An 18,550-nucleotide genomic window follows, 5' to 3' on the forward strand; every position below is an offset into this window, starting at 1 on the left:
ACCCTTAGATCAGAGCGTGTCATACTTTAATGACACCTTCCTTAAAATACTTGACTCTCACGCTCCCAAGCGACTCATTAGAACTAAGGAACGTATTGCACCTTGGCTAACTAATGATTCTAAAACTAAAATTAAACTCAGAGACCAGGCCTGGAACAAATGGAGAACCACTAAAACCCCTCTAGATCGCATCAAGTTTCTTCAGCTTAGAAACTCAACCAAAGCTGCAGTTATGTCTGACAAAAAACAATATTTCTGTCACCTACAAGACAAATATCAAAATAATCCCAAAAAATTCTGGGCAAGTTTCAATCACCTCCTCCATCCAGGCAAATCCACTACCCCCACACCAGAATCACTCATGGACAAACATCCCAGTGAAATAGCTAACACCTTTAATTCCTTTTTTACTGAGACCATCCAGTCCCTTGCTAGTCAGCTCACTTCACCCCCTGTGGCTCACACCCCAACTACCTACCCCACTCAAACTGCCTTTAATTTAAAACCCACCTCCACCTACTACATTCGTACCTCCTAAAAACTTAAACCAACCACCCTAGCGGCTGACTTACTTCCAGCCAAATACTTACAAATAGCTTCTGATGCCATAGCCTACCCTGTATCAATCTTAATCAACCGGTCAATTGCTGAAGCCTCTATTCCCTCAATCTGGAAAATCTCAGATATCATTCCTCTCCACAAAGGAGGGTTATCCACTGCCACAACAAACTATAGACCCATAGCCATTCTCTCCCCTATCTAAAATTTTGGAACGCTGCATTCACAAGCAACTCATCACCCACCTCACACAAAATAACCTCCTGTCCAACACCCAACACGGTTTCCGCCCCCATCATAGCACAACCACGGCTCTCCTCTCCTTTGTTGATTCAATTAACCTCAACCGGAATAACAAACTAATTTCCTCTGCGCTCTTTCTAGACCTATCGAAAGCCTTCGATATGGTCAACCACAACCAGCTGCTCCATACATTGGAAACTTTTAATCTTAGCAAAACTACCATAAATTGGTTTAATGCATACCTCACAGGCAGAAAACAGGCGGTACAGTGGCAAAACAAGATTTCAGACCTACTCCCCACGAACATCGGTGTCCCCAAGGATCTATTCTCGGTCCCCTTCTTTTCTCCGTCTTTATTAATGGTCTACACTCTATCCTCCCCAAAGCCACCTGCATACAATATGCAGATGACTCCACTCTTATCTGCTCGGACGACTCTCTCACCAAACTCCAAGTCACAACCCAAAACTGCTTTTCTATTGTCGAAAAATGGTTCTCAGATCTAAAACTCCTACTTAATCCAACTAAAACCAAATTGCTCCTATTCTACCCCTGCCCAGCGACTTCTTATGGCACGGAACCTCCCCATACCCCCACCTCAACCTTCATTGTGTCCTCTAATAACGGTACCAAAATTTATCCTGTCACCCACACTAAACTACTTGGAGTGACAATTGACCACAAACTGAGATTCGACATCCATGTAAACCAGGCCATTAAATCACTTAACAAGAAACTTGGGTCCATGTATAAAATAAAGAAATTTTAACCCCCACACCAAACTAACCATTGCCTGTACCCACCTCCTACCCACACTCCTCTATGCCTCCCCAATATTCTCCTTCCTTCACAAGAAAGAGCTTAATAAACTATCCACTACCTATAACCACATAGCTAGATTCATTACCGGACTACCCTACCGCACCCATCACTGCCTAAATCTAAAAACACTGGGATGGCTAGAATTGCCCAACATCCTCAAATTTAACCAACTTACAGAGGCATTCAAAATCATAAAACACCCTGAAAAACTCCCTCACTGAACAATATACTTACCCCTACTCTAATCTAACATCCCTAAGGTCATCCAAAAGTATTCAAGTATTAACTATTAAATCTACTAACTCGGGTGGTGATGCACTGTACGCCAATTCCATTGGCAAAACTGGAATGCTCTCCCCAACAACCTTAGACTTATACCCACTCTCCACCAATTCAAAATACAACTTGAACTCTATTAAAATCTCAATGGCTATGTCCATGCTCTAATCCAGACTAATAGCTCAGGCTCCCAACTCAACCCGGCCTACATAGGCCTCCATCCAGCCCTTAACTTAAGGGTCCACTATTAAGCCCTAATTACTCATCTTTACTAACTTATATCACTAATTGAATTTTTCTTTTTACCTACTGTTATATTTTTGTATTTTTAATGTTGCCTGTCTCAATTTCCTAGCTTATGTCACTATATTTTTATATTTTATATTTTTTATGTACCTCTGTGCTTTGCAGCTTTTCTCCCCGGGTCTCCACTGAAAATGGATATGTATCCAGTTGGACTAACCCGGTCAACAAATGTAAAATAAATAAAAAAATAAAAATAAGTCTGATTTTTATCATTGCCATATAGAGGATGGCATCATCATAATGTCACAGGTAACATACATTGTTAAGAGACTTATTTGCAAAGGCTGGACTTCAGATTTGATTTTGTGATTACAGTGCACAGTAAAGATATCCAGGCAATATCAATGTGATATGATCAAGGATGACCAATGTCCAATGTCAGTTTAAACCCATATAAAATGTAACAATGCAGTTGTGCTCTTTATTTCTGTAGTGTCCTCCATAGTTAACCAATTACTGATATACCATTTGCAAGTGCAGTTGTGCAGGGGACACATGCCGTATGTCTTCAGAGAAGCACAGATCCCAGCCCTTCTCTTGTGTTTATGAGTGCCATTCTATGTAATCATAACTGGCCAATAACCATCGTAAGACATGCAAAACATGTCTTTACATATCGCATCAGTGACGACTTATTTGTGCAGACAGTGGTAAAGTGTCAGCAACTGCATGATTCCCATTTCATGAATTCAAGTTGAACTAATGAAGCAGTTTGGAAGATATGTTATGGGAGAAATATCTGATGGATACCATGCTGTTTATACTGTAGTTTATATTGGAATTGTTGTGTCATAATTTTTATTATGTCAATAACTGTTGTTATTAATAGGCTCATAGGTTCATAGGAGGTTACTAGGCTATTGGCCCTTGGACTTTTATTAGCCTAGCCATGTTGTACCCTTGTTCTATTATTGACCAAGATGCATGGTCTATATTTGCAGTATGAGACTATAATCAACACTGACTGTCCTTATCCAAGAGAGAGATATAGGTGACACCCCCAGGTAAATTTATGATCTCCATCCAGTTGTCTAACTTACTCTTAAATAAGATCATTAAGGAGCTCTGTTTTACATGAATTGGAAGTTTGTTCCAGAGGAGTGGCAATCTCTGGGAGACATAGCTGTCTCTCCAGCATGTTCTGTTAATGTTGCAGGCTAGGCTAATGTCCCTTGAGTGAATGAATCTCGTCCCATTTGACTTGCAGATTACAGCATTTCCATTAGGGTAGACTCTGAGACTGCTTTGTAGACCAGGTGAAAGTCACCTCTCAGCATTCTATCAGATACAGAGTACAGTGACAGGGCCTTCAGTCTGTCCATGTAGGTCATGTGTTGAAGTCCCTAAATGATACTTATAACTCTTGGTAAGAAACCTCTGAGGTCTCTCCAGCTGCTGCAGGTGTCTGGTGAGGTACACACAGAAGGGAGTATTGCACTTTTTAGTGGTCTGATGAGGGATGAGTACAGGAGAGTTATAACATCCTTAGCTCTGGATGTGATCCCTTAATTATAGGATGAGCAATACAGAAGGCCTTCCTTGCCACTGTGGACACATGGTGATCAAAGTTAAGGTTGCTATCAATCTCTGTTCCCAAATCTCTCAGCACAGAGTTTGAGCTAAGGCGGTACTGTTAATATTGTAATTTGCAGGGACTTCCCTTTTGCCAAAAGGGATGATAACACATTTTTTGTGTTTAGTTTAGGTATGTGGCTTTGGGACCAATCATTTGTCTATGTCAGCCATTTTTGTAGGAAGGCTCAGTGATTACACCCATTTTGCAGCCATTGGTGAACTTTGTAAGCCCACATGCCGTCAATTTTTGCCTGAACTTCTGAGTAATAGATTCCAAACAGTAGGGGGCCCATCACAGATCCTTATGGTACAACACTGGCAACTGGTCTGCTAGTAGAGGTGGAATCCCTAACTTTGACTCTATGCATTCTACCAGTGAGCCAGTTGACTACCCATTTAGTGACATACAGGTTAATTCCCAGCTAGGTGAGTTTCTCAGTGATGCCTGAGTGGGAGATTGTATCAACAGCCTTAGCTAAGTCAAGATAAGCTGTATGTACTATTTTGCATTCATCCAGGGCTTTGATGACATTCTCAAAGAAGTCCACCACATTTAATAAGCATGCTCTACCCTTAACAAAGCCAAATTGGGTTGGGTCAAGAGTTTGAAGGTCACCTATGTCCTTATTGATAAAGTCCATGATAATTCTCTTCATTGCCTTGCAGATAAGCCTGGTTAGGCTTATGGGTCTATAGTCCCATAGTCAGTTGATTGACCCCCTTTGTGTAAGGGGAATTACTGTTGTTTTTGACCATGGAGAGCGTGGCTAAGACCTGCTCTTTGGAGATACTAGATAGAGGACTGATGAGACGTATGCTTTGGCATATGTCTGGTGGGGACAAGAGAGTGAGGTTTTCTCCAAATCTGTTTGTTATCAGGTTGCCAATGTCCTCGGGGTCAGTATGAGTGGTACCATCCACTACTAGTTCAGCACAAAGCTTGGCCTTCCCTTTTAGATTTCTGATATAGCTAAATAATGTCTTGTGATTATCTTTAGCTAGGGATGCTAGTTTACCTTTGTAATTGTCTTTAGACTACTTTTCAAGCTATCTAACTTGCTTATTCAAGCTGTGGAGGGTGTCCTTCCTCTGTTGACCCAGTTCCTTCTTGTTCTTAGACATTCTTCTTCTTGTTCTATATCCTGTTTATGCTTGATATCCACCAATGTGGCTTATTTTTTTGTGAGGACCTTGTTTTGATCCATTTAGGTACAGCCGAGTCTATACATTTGTATGAGTGTTTATACAGGGCATTTGTTTACACCTCTGTATAAGAGTCATTGCTGAAAGTGATAGCAGGGGGTTTGAAACTATTTATGCCATCACTTAGTAGGCTATAGTTTGCTTTGGATAAATTTTCATTATTTTTGCTGTTGAATAGGGGTCAGGTATGATCTTTACTTCGAATGAGACTGATTTGGGGGTAGTGCAGAGGCCCCTATGTTGGTGAGTACCAAGTCTAGGAAATTAGAACCCCTTGTGGGGGTACAGACTATCTGTTCCAGAGCATTTGTATGAACAAAGTCAAGGAACCTTAGGGCAAGCATGCTTATGCTCATATATGACTCCCAATAGATGGAAGGCTAGTTAAAATCACCCATGACCAAGGTGTTTGGCTGAATAATGAGAGACTCAAGCAGGTCCAAGTAGACAGAGTGCTTCTTGTAGCTCATAGTAGAGGACTTATATAGCTAACAATGATATGAAAGTGGGTTTTACCTACAGTTAGTTGGATTTGGAGTAGCTCTAGGGAGTCATACTATTTTACCAGTCTTATGGTGCATTTGTCTTTAATGAATATGGATACCTCCACCTTTGGTTCTTTCACACTTATTTTGAAGTCTGAATGTATGGAAGGCACTGTAGCCTTGCAAGTTCAGGGTGCTGACTGCAGCCTTGAACCATGTCTCTGTGAATGCGCACACATCAGCATCTTACAAGGTAAGGAGTGCTTCCAGTGAGTGCAGTTTCCAGTTTAGTCTCCTAGTATTAAGCAGCATAACCTTGAGTTTGTCTCTAGTGGATTTTTATACACCAGGAATTCTGTTGTTATGACATTGCCTAAAAAAGGCACTATAGGGGAGGCAAGTGCCTTTGCCAGTAACCGAAAGCCAAGAAGAAACAGGTAAAGACCACCTCTGACAAAGCAGTGTGGTCTGTTGACCATATCTTCTCAGGCTGACAGAGCCTGGATCTCCCTAGATTGAGACCAGAAGCTAAGCCAATTGTTGAAGTCAATCATTTTTTGTTTATACTGAGGCATCATCTTAGGTAAAGGTAAAATGCTGCTTAGGGCAAGGGACATACCTCTCTGGAACACATAATGTGGGAGCAGTCATGTCTGCCTTCATATAGTCCAGTGAAGTAGTCAAGTCATTCATTCCAACATGGATTATGACAGTCAAAACAGTACTTGTTGTTGAGAGACTTGAGTGCTTTTGTGATCTGACAGATCCTGGTATCTGATAGACAGCTGACCGTGACCTTCTCCTTGTCCTGCCTGGAGAGGGGAACATCTGTGTGTCTCACTAGCGTTCCTATTACCTGATAGAATGTTTAGGTTAGCAAATACCTAAACTTCCTTCTGGTAATAGTGAAAGCAAAAAACTATGAATGGATGATTTAACATAGGGAAAGAATTCCCTTGGCCGTTATGCGGATTTTGCCCCTTTCCCCACTGTAGAGGGATCTCGGAATTGGTATATTTTTCACTTTGGTTTAAAATTTTTTTATTGCAGCCAAGGGAATTCAATCACTACATTAAATCGGCCATTCGATGTTTTAATTTTTCAGTATTACAACTTCGACATTTAGGTATTTGCTAACCTAAATGTTTGATCTGGTAATATAGTCGTGTCTCACTATGGAGTCGCCTATGACCAAGACATTTGCTTTTGAGGTGTTTTTCTTTGGGGCTTATTGGATGAGAGACTGTTGTGTGTATTATTACATATAGTGGATTCTATTAGGTCTCCAGTGTGTGCAATAGGATTGCTATTGGGAGAGTTCTGATCTTTAGGTAGGCTTCTAGCAAGTACCTCCATGCATGTGGGTTTATGTGTTATGAGCGTTTTATGTGCAAGAGGTGAAGTACATGTGCTGATAACATGTCTGATATCTGGTTTGTTATGTGAGAGAACTGATTCCAAATTCATAGTGTAGATACATGTCTCCCATGTTGTATTTGTTTTCAGAGTAAGTGTTTTTTAGTACACATGAGGCAAATGCTACATTGCCTCATGATGCCCATGTCAATCAGGCTGGCTGGAGAAATGGTGGGAAACTGTCCATTCATTATGGCAGGCATATGCTGTAGTAATTAGTGGGAAGTGGGCTAGATGGATCAGGTTTTACTGTAAGACTAACAAAAAGCAGCTATTCTATGGAGGGCCAGGGATAGAAACTGAATCATTGCTTCATAATGCACAACTGAGTTGCTCGCAGGGCAGCAGTGCAATCTCTGAGCACCTCTGGTAAGAGTTCAAACCTGCACAAACATGATACTTAAAAACAAGTGAAGTTAAATGGTTTTAAACAAAATAATCCAAGGAAAAGTGCAAGACTGAGCCTTATTCCAGCAATCCCCAACTCAGATGGGTCCTTGGCTACACACTTCTGCCACAAGGGTGCAGGGGGGGCCTACTTAATGTAAGATGGCTGGTTTTAGTGTCTTTCCTGTTTGCGCAGAGTAAAGTGATGAGCAAATGTGGTTCTCTGCTTAAATGAAAAAAATAGTAATATGTCAGTTGGTTTGTGTCAATCCACATAAACAGGCTAAGCAGTTATGTGCAGCCATCAGCACTCTGGACAGTGCTGAGTGCGGAAAATACACCTGCTGCTTATCTTTCCCTGTGGCACCAAGTGTAACAACAGTGACCTTCTTGTCAGAGTACAGATGAGATCGGGTTCAAGTCCAGATCATCCTCTTCCTTTTTTACAAATGGTGTCATGAAGGCATTACCTAAGTAAATGTGATTAGGACTGCAAATGTGATTACATTAAAGTATGTGTCTTCCCCAAATATTATCAGTAGTGCCTACCACAATACATTTTTACATCTATCAGCTGTTTTGCAGGCCTCACTGCAAATAACCATTTACTTGTGCGTACAGCTTTCTAGAAATGACAATGCGTAGGACATCTTTTTAAATGATTATTATGGCTCAGCAGATATGCTAACTATTTCTGTATGGTCAGATATCCGGAAAAGTGTGTACACTATGCTTTGTCACAGTAAGGACAGTTTCCACATCACATTAAGTGAAGATTTCATTCAGTATCACATGAAAATGACACAAACAGAATTCTACAGATTTTAAAACATTGCACAGTACAAGAGCACTGATAAACTATTGAATTAAGGTAGCACATTTGTATTATCAATCAGCACAGTCAAGTCACTCTACAGACACCACCAGATGGCTGAGGTGGGCACCAATGCCAGTTTCTATCACATCAGGCAACATCCCTTACAGCTCCTGGTGAGTGCTGTAATCACTGCTTCCACCAATAATCCCAGTGGGTACTAATGCACCAGCAGCCAGGGCAATGTTAACTGATATGGTTGGTCAGGCAGTAGAGGGGTTGCAGAGGAAGTATTGCTGGGTTGCTTCCCAGAACTGCTGGGTATTGGTGCAGCAACAGTTAAAGGGTTGGGAGACTGATCCACAGTGTTTGGCCTACTTCCCTGTGCTGAAAAGCATTTTGTTTGTTGGCAGAAAAGTTTAACATCAGAATGGTTTGTTCCCATTTATAAAAAAAAAAAAAGAAAGACATAAGGGGTGGGGTAACATAAAAAAGAAAAGAGATTATTAAAACCATTATATGTTATATTTAAATCCTTTATTACAATAAATATACTTTTATTATTACATTAGCTATACAGCTTTCTCAATCCAAAAGAGGATTGTGAATTGTTACACATAATCCTTGTAATATGCACATATTGCATATATGCTTTTAAAGATACTAAAGATTAAGTTAATGACAAGGCATTAAAGCCAATATTTCTGGATTAAAACTAAAAATATACATTTTTGGAATCTGAATGTATTATTTACTTGTGGGAATTAAACCCACCAATCTGAATACTCTATTACACTTGCCTAATACCATTAACAAGAGCTACAAAATAAAGCATGCATACTTGCCTTTACAGTTAAGATTTGCATGCTTAAATTACTAGCAATGTATAGGACAGCAATAATTTTAATACAATCATGTTAATTTGTGGTGCATGCATACCCCTTACCTCTCTGAGTCTTTCCAGTCTTTCAGAATGTGCATTTCTGTTCTCTGAAATTTCCTGAGCGGCTGTAAAAAAAAAGAAAAATAGAAATAGAGACACAAAAGCATTATGCATAGAAGTCCTGGCTATCCACATGTCTCCATAACATTTAAATTTGCTTTATCTGAATACTTACACAATTATGGGATGTCAGCAGACCTCTCAACCGATCGGAGACAAATTTGAACAGAATCAGGGACAAGTCAAGAAAAACTCAGGGACAATCAGGGACACTTTTAAAATATTAGTGCTATTAACTTGAAACATTGACAGAATCAGAGCATATGAATTAATACACATTTTTTCAAGTAAAAGAAGTCTATAACTCTTAATTATTGTCTTTATTCATTAAGTGTAATTCACTACCTTTCCTCCAAAAGTCACTAGTTTTAGGAGGGATTAAGGGGGACAGAGCTAAAATTTGAGTCAAAATCAGGGACGTCCCTGAAAATCAGGGACAGTTGAGAGGTATGGTCATGTCAGCAGTTCTAAACTCATCCAGGCACTGGTTAATTTGTGTCTGCTTGCACTGTTTCAGGTCATTATAATGATGCTTGCATTGCTCCCCAGTGCATGGTATGCAAGTCATATTGGAGACAGCCTTGGCTAGACTGCTCCAAACCTCAGCCCTATACTGAGACCCTTTATTGTCCACCTGCATCAGCCTATAGCTGTACCACTTTACAAGGAGTACAAGTATTTTGAACTCCTCCATACCCCAAGTTTATACCCTGAATTTGAAACACTCCTTCCTATCTCCTTCCATGTCTGCACAGGTCCTCCAATAACAGTAAAAGTGTTTTCCTGACAATTTGTGATTTCACATTTTATGTCCAGTGCAGAAACCTACACAACCATGCCAGCCATGTTTGCGGGATGATCTGTGGAGAGAAACATTGCCAATCAAAGAGGAAGGGAGTTTATAAGACAGGAAGGATAATATGACATTTAGCATTAATTTATGGCATGTGTGCCACTACACTTGATAACATTTTGTCCAGTCATCAGCACTGATATGACAAATGACTTGGCTTTTAATGCATGACTTTAGAGGGATCAATATGATGACTTGAAACATATTTTGTGGGGCCTTACATACTGTTAAAAGTAATTTGTCAAATGTAGATTCAAATCTATGTAAAAAAGATGATGCATACATTTCCACATAGATGATTTTTCCTCACTGACGCAGAAGAAGTGTTCACCAACCATGGTCATTACAAATATCCACTTTAAAGAGTGAGTGGTGCTATACTTCAATTAAGCCTCTGTCAGTGTGACAAGACAACGTCCTGGCTTATGCATTCTCAGGTGTGATGCAGGAGTAATGTGTGACAGTATACTGGAAATGTATATTCTTATATTACTTTCAGAGTAGAGTTTTGAGTTCTGGTTCAGACCACGCAATGCATTCTGTTTTACAGTTATACTTGTGTTGTTGGAGGTGTGTAGATGATTGTCAATAAACTATGAAGCCCATCCCAGGTTGGAAAATACATTTATAATGACATAATCATCATTGTCATGCTACAGCAGTTATGTATATAATAGATACCACGTGTATGCTCTATCAACCTGCAATACACAGAGGTGTAAAATAATCTTTATATTCTAAATTTTGTGAAATATTACACTGGGACACCCTTACTAAAAAAAAAAAAGTGCAGTGTGGTGGATTAGAACCATGGTTCTCCTGTGCGCTGGACATGAACTTATACCTGATACTACAGGGAAAGCTAGGCAGCAGGTATATTTTCTACACTCACTACTGTCCAGAGTTGTCAAGACCGCACATCACCACTTAGCCTGTTTGCAGGAAAGAAGGTGAACCGAATAACATTTTTCACCTTTTTCCTTAGGTAACGAACTGTGTTTGTGCACCGGTAAGCAACTCACAAATGTAACAGACATTAGTGAACATATACACCTTCTGTTAATACTCATTATGATCCTTCCTCACTACAAAATAACTACCCTTGACTCAAACCACAGTTTACCTAGCTTATGTATTGTGTATCCAAACAAATCCGAGGTACTGACCCAGTCTTAAAAACCTTAAAAAGCATAAAAAGCATGCACCTTAACCACTTAAAATGTTATAATACATAATTCATTCACATTTGTTCCTAAATTCAGTATGGATATAGCTGATGTATTAGTGGATTTAAAGTTATATGTGAGAAAATTGAATTTGAAGGTTCTGTTTCATGATCATTCTAATACACCCATTCAAGTCAACAGATTTGTTAGAGCAAGTACCTTCACTCCACTACTACACCCTATGTTGCTATTATTTGAGAAATTATGTGACACAGATATTAAACTAACTAAAGAGGAATTCCATCTAATGGTTGACTTAAGAAAAAATGTGATGCTAGAATTATGAAACCTGATAAAAGAGGTTAAGTGTGTTAGCACTTCTTAATGCAACTGACAGTAATTTTTAAATATTTATGCATTTAACCATTTTTGCAGTAAATCACATGCAGTGCAAAATGGTAAAGACAAAAAAAGTTAAACAAAGGTTAAACAATTACAGAGCACCGGAGTTGAACCATCAGACTAATGAAATTACAAAGTACAGCTTTAGTGGGTTATCTGTCTTTGACACAGAAATAGGTTTGCAACACAGGTCAGATCATGTGTATGCAAGCAATTCACATTTCATTTCCAGTATTAACAGTTCACACACTGAGACATCATCAAGTTGTTAACATATTTAGCACAACGAGTGCTCACACAACCATTTATGAATATGTTTGCAGAACTCCAGTCCTGTCTTCTCTTTGTATTCTGGTCATTCTTCCCTTATCTATGCTTTAATATCAGACATCCAGCCTACAGTGCATTTTCTATCATTTTATTTTAAATGTGTGATAAAGATACAACAGCAAAAGACAATTTTCAGAAAAGGCAGGGGAGTGTTCTTATTATGGACAAAAATTATAAATGTGTGGTGTTTTGCTTTATTTAAAAGCTCACTGAAGTTGGTTCCTCACTTTGTAAGTATATCCTCACTGACACACCCACTGCAATGAAGGGTGACTGAATTGTTCTGTTCTCCGTCACTCACAGTAATCATTCACAGTTGTAAGCCATTAGCACCTAACAATGGTATGGAGCCTACACTATGTTTATATTAACCACATGAAGTCAACAGTTTGGTGCTCAGCAATTCTAATTACTTCACGCCACATTTGCATATTCACAGTGCTCAGAAAGGGTGAATCTACACTAAAAGGTAATCAAGTAGCCAGGGAACTTGAAGGTGAGGAGACTTGTGTATTTGGATAAAACAAAATATTGGTATTCTTTTGAAGATGATTTCTCTGCAGAGAAGCCTTACCTTTACTAAAGTATGCTAGTATTATTCAAGGACATTTTGGATTTTGTAAAATGTTATTAATGCATTTATATATCCAGGAGAAAATGGAACATTTATCTGTATGCACTTCTTAAGCTTCTCTATTGGCACAGACAGTTTTGGCAGGCATTTACACTTGTGAGATAGGCTATACTTTCAGCACAACTATGCTGTTATCATTTGCTTTTCCAATGTCCTATATTATTGGAGAGAAATGTAATGTAAACATCGCTGACACTGGTGTTATGCTTCTGGGATGGCCCAGGACAGCCTCCATAAGATGGCTGGACACAGTGAAAGGTGACTGGCATTCATAAATTAACATTTCTGTTGAAAAAGTGCAGATAGCTTGAAAATTCTGTGGAAAACATATATACATTACTCATCTGATAGTGTGTGTGTGTGTGTGTGTGTGTGTGTGTGTGTGTGTGTGTGTGTGTGTGTGTGTGTGTGTGTGTGTGTGTGTGTGTGTTCTGTTGTCCAAAAAGAGAAGTGTCCTTCAAGTGCTTCTCCATTAAAAATATGTAGACATTCTGATATTTCTGTGGAAAACATATAATGTGGTATTCCTTGGTATGTACAGACCTTCGTTTATGTGGGATGTGGGAGATGAGACAACCACCTAACATTATGTTGTACTAAATGAAAAGTGTGTTGCAATTGCTTAATGTTGATAAAGGGTACACAGACTGATTAGTTTTTGAAACAAATACATTACTTATGTATTATTTATCTGTTTTGTCCTTCTCTCTTTTATGTCACATAGGATTATGGCACCAAAGCCTACAAATTCATGAAAACTCCCCTTTCATAGACACCAAGAATGAGGTCATAACACAGGGTCTGAAGCAGAATGAAACCTTTCTTCTTGAGAGAGGCCTTGAGGATATGGATGCCAGAAAGGAGATTTGGAACCAATGTTGTAAACACAATTTGTGGTTGCAGTTGCAATTATGATCAGCAGTGTCATTGAACCACTGATATGATTTCATCAGCTTGGCAGAGGGCAGCTGCAGTTGCCTGAGAACAGCTAGCTATGGGTGGTAGTCCTCCTACCAAGCCACCACTGACACCAAACAAGGAGATCTTGTCCACTGTCAGAGATCCAGATAGCTTAGTAGAGAATGTGCACACTGTGCTTGATGTCAGTGCTGATATGGGTGGGAGGACAAATGTGCCCCAGGAGCAGCTTCCAGGTAAGGATATATATGGCAACATTTATATTTGCTTATAGAATAAAATATATAATTTGACTACTACTGTGATATATTTTTTCTATCTGTACTTATTGATAAGTTACACAATTATGCAAGGGTGTATTTGGACATTTCAGCTAAGTTTCAGTTACATCTATTTCTTGCAGGATATATAGGTGATTATTTATTCACTGACCCCTTTTGTTATTCCATTTGTGATGCTTAATTGCCATCCTTTCCTTTCTTCATTTATTCCAAGATCATCCCCCCTGCAAAATGTGGAGACATCTGCACATGATAAGCAAATGTTTCTTTGATTATTGTTAAGCATTATTTAGATATATAATTATCTATATGCATGAGGAGGATGCAATGAGTGCCTGTATTGCTGTATGATCTGTGATTGTGTGACCAGTGTTACTTTTTCTTCATCTATGTTGGATTAATTTTAGTGAAGTAGTAATTTCTTTCCTGGGTTTGTGCAAGCAATAATGCCCAACAGGGTGTGTGTTATTGGGGAACTAACGTCCACCCAGGGGTGGCAGTGTAGGGCCTTAACACCCCTGAAAGAGCATTATTTCTACAATAATACACACTGGAGGGCATTACTGCAGTTAGAGAAAGGGCCATTTATAAAATTATTGTGTTTTACTTACTTATTTTTTTTAATGTGTGTTTAATATGTTTAAGTCCATCATGGAGGCACAGGCACATTCCACAAGCATCTCCAAGGGCATGCTCAGGTTTCTAGATGTGGCACAAGCTTACACGCATGACTGCCTCCATCATCTGGCCAATTCAATGGGTTGGATGAATGTAACAGTGGAACAGGCAGTGTCTGTGATGGAATGTCTGCTGGGAGGGGTACAGCATCCTTGTGGTCATAGGTCCATAACATCATCTGGTGTTAGCTAGGGTTGCTGTGCCCAATCCCACTCCAGAAAAGTAGCACTACTTCTACTGCTTCATCAGTGGTTGAGGTGTCCACATCCAAATGTGGTAGGCCATGGTGTCATGGACCTCGTCATAATAATGAGGAGTACTCATCCAGCAGACATTACTCACCTTTCAGTTGCACCAGTACATCTGACCATGGGCATGGACATGCCATTGCAACTCCTGACAGAGACAGCTCTCACGCACTGGGAAGAAGACAATGAACTGATACTTCTACCATGCATGGTTCATGCCTGTCCAACATGCCAGGATGTAATGCTAGCACAGAGCTTGGCTATGTTCATGCAGACACTCACAACACACATTTCACATTGAGTGCTCACACAGACACCCACACATAACAGGTACATGAGACATTCATGAAGCTTGCAGGTCATTCTGTCTCAGTGGCAATGTGATAGTTTACTACATTGCTGTCTGATTGCCTTTCTTACATACAGTCACTACTTTTGTGTCCACCTTGGCCTCTTGTCCCAACCCCCAAACAACACCTTGTGCAAATGATGATAACTGTGCCATCACCTTGTTTCCATTTGTTGGAATCCGGGTACATATGTATTTTGCCTGATCCACATGGCTAACTGAGTGCTTGGTATATGTATTGGTGATGTTATTTAGAAATGTTCATTGATTTCTTACAGACTTTTAGTGTTATGATTACTACCTTGCAATCATTGATACATCAGTGAGGCTTATTGTTCCACTTGTGAGAATGTAGGGATAATTAGACTTTGGACTGCTTTTCTTTTCTAGGTATTTAATATGCATGAGGCATGTTAGCTGATAAATGGCGGAAATATATCTACATAAGTCAATCCTGTAACATATTGATGTCATTGCTGAACAACTCACACACATTACACTTAGGTACATTTTAAGTAACAGTATGCAAGTATCTGACATTCATTCATGTTTTATGCATTTATTTTCCTGTTGCAGGTTCAGTATTTACTGTGAAAGTTCTGCAGTAACAACTATTGTAAATTGATGCTGACTTTGTCTGATGCTACCAGTACACAGCCATTACATGGGTAATGAAAGGTTGTAAATGCTGCCTGGTGTCAGTTATACTGAATGTATGAGTATGACAACAGAGGTTACAGAGTTCCTGGACAGTGTGTCTTGGCCCACCCAGTAACACTCTACTATTTCCACCTCATGCAGACCATGAAACATTAAATGGGGTCTAAACACCCTTCTCCTTCTTGCCTGAGGTCTATCAGCAGCAGCAGCAGCAGCATAGACTTGAGCCTGTTGCACATACAGAACAGCAACAGCCCCTAACATTCCTTCCCTCTAGTGTAGTTTCTGTGGCTGTATTCCAATAGATTTTGGAATACAAGGCAAAAAGCTACACTAAGTGTATATGATTGCTTTATAGCTAGTTGAATAGTTCTGCCATCTTGGATTTGTTGATTAGTATACAACTCTGCTGCTTATGCTGTAATTAGCATGTCACAATGTTTGTAGAGCTGTTTACTGAATACACATCAGTGAGCTACAATGTGCATGGTGCTGGTTTTAGCGAACCATGTAGGGTTTTTTGAATCCTGCCCAAATGTTTAATTCTGGTACCTATGTGATGATTAAAGCATACCAGTCTGATCTACTACTCAGGGAACAGAATGCCAGCTTACACACTTACCAACCCTGCAACATATTGGCAACCAGCATATCTTGAAGATGGAACCAAAAAGCCATCAGTATAAATAAGAAGAATAGAAATGTTGCAGAGACGAATGTTTAATTATGGTACCTATGTGATGATTGAAGCATACCAGTCTGATTTACTACTCAGGGAACAGAATGCCAACTTACCCACTTAACAACCCTGCAACATATTGGCAACCAGCATATCTTGAAGATGGAACCATAAAGCCATCAGTATAAATAAGAAGGACAGAAATGTTTAACTGAAGAAATTGCATAATTAATAAGGAAACCACTTAAGAAGTATGTCACAAAGAATATTAAGTGATTAAGGAAGTAAACAACCTAGAACATATATCTAAATAAATAAATAGAAACACAAACCACTGGAAACAAATAAGTAATCATGATCAGGTAATTAAGCACATCTCATGTTGCATACATGTAAAAGTAAATCTACAAAGATGGCAATGAACAGAATAAAATCTTTAACTGTCAACTACATAAGATACTATCATATGCTATACTCCAGTTATCTACAGGCAAACAGATGCTGCTGACATGACTTCTACAAACTGTTTCAGTATGGCACAGACTTATTTATAAAGCCTGTTTCAGTTGCGATGTTCAGCTTACCAATGTCTTACAGAATTCAAGTGAGTTATTATTCACTCGCTTATGTTAGCTAATTTATAAATCAGAGCAGGTTGCTTTAGTCCTTAAATAGATAACCATTTATATCACAAGACACACAGCAAATGAAGCCAATTTCTTTCTCTCTCTGTCTCCATTCATCAGTCTATATATATATCTATATATCTATGCCTCTGCCTGACTGTTTATCTAATTGCTCGAGCTGGGAGATGAAATTAAAGAAATGCCTTAGTCAGTTTAGGAAATTATGGTAATAATTACTAGAAATTTCTAGAAGTCAGATTAGGAAATTTTGGCTATAATATATAGAGAATCACATCTTTCACAAAGGTAAGGAATGTAAAATAAAGTTTACACAAAAGAAAAAAAACAACAACAAAATTCAGAATATAGGTTATTAATGGAAAAGGAAGACAGCTAACATATGAGGCATAGAAAGCCACCTCCCTGTATAATGGAAGCAAAACGAAAGCATGACTGTGGAAAATATGTATTATGTTATTTTTTTACCCAGGTGTAAGTTTCCAGACATTCATGGGAGGCATTCTATACTACTTGTTCATTATTCAAAAAAAAAAAAAAAAAAAAACTTCAAGGAAATACATAAAATCCTAGTCATGGAAAACTGGGAGTCTGCAGAAATGTCTTAACAAACTGACATTATGAAAGTGAACTAAACTTATCATTTGGCCACATTTGCTGAAAGTGAAAAGTTTTTCATAAAAGAGGCAGAATATTTTTCACTTAAACCAACCTTTTCCCTTCATACAGCTATTAGATTTCAGAAAACAGCATCACTGAATTTAGATGCAGGACTGAGGACTAACTCCCCCTTTAAAGTCATAGCAGTTACGGTGACAGTGAGCCAGATTCAGTAACTCCTACATTAAGCATACACTAAGTGTACACCATAGTGAGTGACTAGACAACACAAGCGTAACTCCCACCTTCTTCCGCATAATTGTAGTTTTCCTACTGATTTTCTTGGAGCCTTTAATATTGAGTTGTGTTCATAAAGATTACAACAAACTGTAGACTACATGTACACTTAAGTGTAATCTTTCTGAGTGAATAGACAGCAAAAAAATGCAGTAGGGATGTTGTGGAATACAGACTGTATGCACCTAGTGTAGGTATTACTGAATCTGACCCAGTCCCTAGTTGCCATGCGGACAAGTTCTACTTGATTATCTTTCTAAAGACAACAATCAGTACACTGTTGTATTTTGTTTGGTATTATATATAACAGTAGTTTATAACTGCTGTACACTATCTATAAATTATTTGTACTGCTTTATAACAGAAAGTACAATCTATGTGTTTTGTTTTCCTGCTCTGAGCATAAGCTTTCCTTTATTTGATTGGTCACGTTCTGTAACTGAATGTGTGTGTGTGTGTGTGTGTGTGTGTGTGTGTGTGTGTGTGTGTGTGTGTGTGTGTGTGTGTGTCTGTGTGTGTGTGTGTGTGTGTGTGTGTGTCTGTGTGTCTGTGTGTCTGTGTGTCTGTGTGTGTGTCATTGCAAATACATTTATGTAATCATATATTGTTATATTATGTATGTTTTATGTATCTCATGTTTGTCTTTGAATAGGCTGCATATTATATATATATATATATCTATATATATATATATATATATATATATATATATATATATAT

This window comes from Protopterus annectens, chromosome 5.part0 (assembly GCF_019279795.1).
Source record: "Protopterus annectens isolate FY-2018-M chromosome 5.part0, PAN1.0, whole genome shotgun sequence".
In the NCBI taxonomy this organism is placed as follows: Eukaryota; Metazoa; Chordata; order Ceratodontiformes; family Protopteridae; genus Protopterus; species Protopterus annectens.